Source organism: Chinchilla lanigera, unplaced genomic scaffold (assembly GCF_000276665.1).
Source record: "Chinchilla lanigera isolate Chin_1 unplaced genomic scaffold, ChiLan1.0 scaffold00016, whole genome shotgun sequence".
Taxonomy (NCBI): Eukaryota; Metazoa; Chordata; class Mammalia; order Rodentia; family Chinchillidae; genus Chinchilla; species Chinchilla lanigera.
The window spans coordinates 8,572,304-8,574,931 of NW_004955417.1; positions in this window are offsets into that span (position 1 = coordinate 8,572,304).

Below are 2,628 nucleotides of genomic sequence, written 5' to 3' on the forward strand. Positions count from 1 at the left end.
TGGACTAACTCCACTCCCTATACAGTCACCAGATGTGCACCCAAGGCTGTCTTGCTTGCACGCTTGACATCAGAGAAAGATACCAACTTGCTAAGGTGGTATTCACCTTACAGATCCTGACGCCAAGTCCCCTGAGTCCAAGGGAATGTGACTAGGCTGTAGGATCACTCAAAGAAAGCCACCCTTTTGGAAGCTGTTCCCCGACCTGGGTCTTAGAGTCACTTTGGGTTTTTATTCATTCCATACATTTGGAGAGCATTCACCTAAAGGGAAATAGTACTATAGAGGAATAAAGCTTCAAAATCAGTTCCTGGGATGATATGAGGTCTCTCTGTTCATTAGCATTATCATAAAGAGAGAATAACAACTTATATGAATCTCTTTTTAACTGACAAATTGACTATATTTATGGAGAGTGTGATGTTTTGATACCTTCATATACTGTGGAACGATCAAATCAAGCTAATTAGCATACTGAGCATCTCAAATATTTATTGTGCTAAAAACGTGTAAAACCTTCTCTTTTAGTTATTTCAAAATATGCTATACACTATTTTTTTTATTTTTAAATTTTTTTGGGTTTTTCTCCAGTACCAGGAACCGAACTCACGACCTTGCGCTTGCCAGGCAAGAGCTTTGCCGCTGAGCTAAATCCCCAGCCCCTATGCTATACATTATTATTATTTACAATCACTGTACTAGACAACAGAACAGTAGAACTCAGTCCTCCTATCTAACTGAAGGAGGCTGAACACATTAAACAGCTTCTCTCCTTTTTCCATCCACATTTCACCCTCCGGCCTTTGATAGCCTCCATTTTAAGCTGTACTTCTATGAATTCCTTCTATAATACAGGGCCTGTGCCATTTCTGTTCACCTATGACACATTTTCTTTTGGGTTTCTATATATCTAAAATTTGAATCATTTTATAAGTGATAACATCTGCTAATCATTTTCACTGGCCAGGTGGCAGGGTGTGATATTTTCTTTACCTGTGTGAGTGCAAACAAAACTTGCAGAATGGGTGGTAACAGAAACCACAGAGAATTTGCTCCTTGAATCTCAAGGCAATATAACAGGAGTAATTGGAGGATGAAAGATAGGAACGCTCATAATGAGATTAGAGAGAAACAGAATAAGCCCATGAAATGTTAACCCATGAGATTGTTTTTAATTCATAGTACTATGTATTCTCACCTACTTCCAAAACTAACTTGGGGCAAAGAGCGGTTAAGTTCCTTGTCCAAGTTCCTAGAGTTGGGCAGACTTGGGGACTGAATCTACTTATGCCCTATGCTTCTCTTAACCACTCTAACACCCAACTGTCCCACTGCCCACAGTGGTGAAGAAGTGGCTTGACTCAATGCGAAGAGCTCAGGTAAGGAGTGGTCTTGTTTGCGCTGCAGAAGAGGATGAAATTGTGTTATGAGACTTTTTCCGCTCAAGACAACCACTGAAAGCACTTTCGCAGTGACAACAGAGTGGACAAAGGCATAGACAGCAAGAAGCTAATTTGTAGGAGCCACAAATAAATGAGTATGGTTGGCAAGGTGGTGAATAGCAAGACCTAGAGAAGGAGGGGAAGAGACTTGAAACTAGAATGTGATGTTTCAACTGTATTCTGAAGAAAACTGCTATCATCTGAATGTTTGTGTTCTCTCAAACTTCGTGTTGAAACTCTTGTGTGTGTGTGTGTGTGTGTGTGTGTGTGTGTGTGTGTGTGTGTGTCTTGCTGGGGATCAAACTGGGGCCTTGTACAGGCCAAGCAAATACTCTACCTCTGAGTTACACCACAAGCTCTCGTGAGTTGAAATTTAAATAAACTCATATGTCATAGTATTAAGCTGTGGGGCCTTTAGAGATTGCAGTGAAATCATGAGAAGTCTGCCTCGGGAATGGAATTGGTACCCTTAAAAGAGGCCAAAGGAGGCATGTCTGTCCCTTCTATCATGTAAGGCAACATGGAAGGTACTATCTGTCAAACAAGGCAACACTCACCAGATCCTGCATCTGCTGGCATCTTGATCTTGGACTTCATGGCCTCCAGAACTGTAAGCAATAAATTTCTGCTGCTCATAAATTATTCTGTCTAGGGAACTTTGTTCTAGCAGCCCAAACAGACAAAAAAGCCACTGGAGCTGCCAATGAAGATTTCTCAACTTATCTTTTTAAAAGTTTCATTTGGGGAAGACTGGTTCATCATGTCTATGCAGTTGGGGTAATAAAAAGCCAACCTCTGTGTTTCGTAAATGAAACGTCAGAGGAGAAGCTGATGATAAGATTTATTTCCACATAAAGTCTTGGTTATGATAAATGTGATAGAGAAGATGGGAAGATATATTACAGAAGCTCACATGAATTAAGTGCCTCTAAAAGTGTTTGAATGAGTTGTGAAACATTGGAAAAAACAAAACTACCTGATTATTCCAGTACTATATTTTTCAGATCCTTTAAGGGATATAAATTATAACACTATCCGTATGTTGGTCACTGGATGCTTTTAAAAATTTTTCCCCATAGGATGAATGTTAATAACTTCTGGCCCAAATTTCCAAAGAGTTTGTTTTGAGAAATTCTTAGTGATTATATATCTCTCTCTCTATATGTGTGTGTGTGTGTATATATAT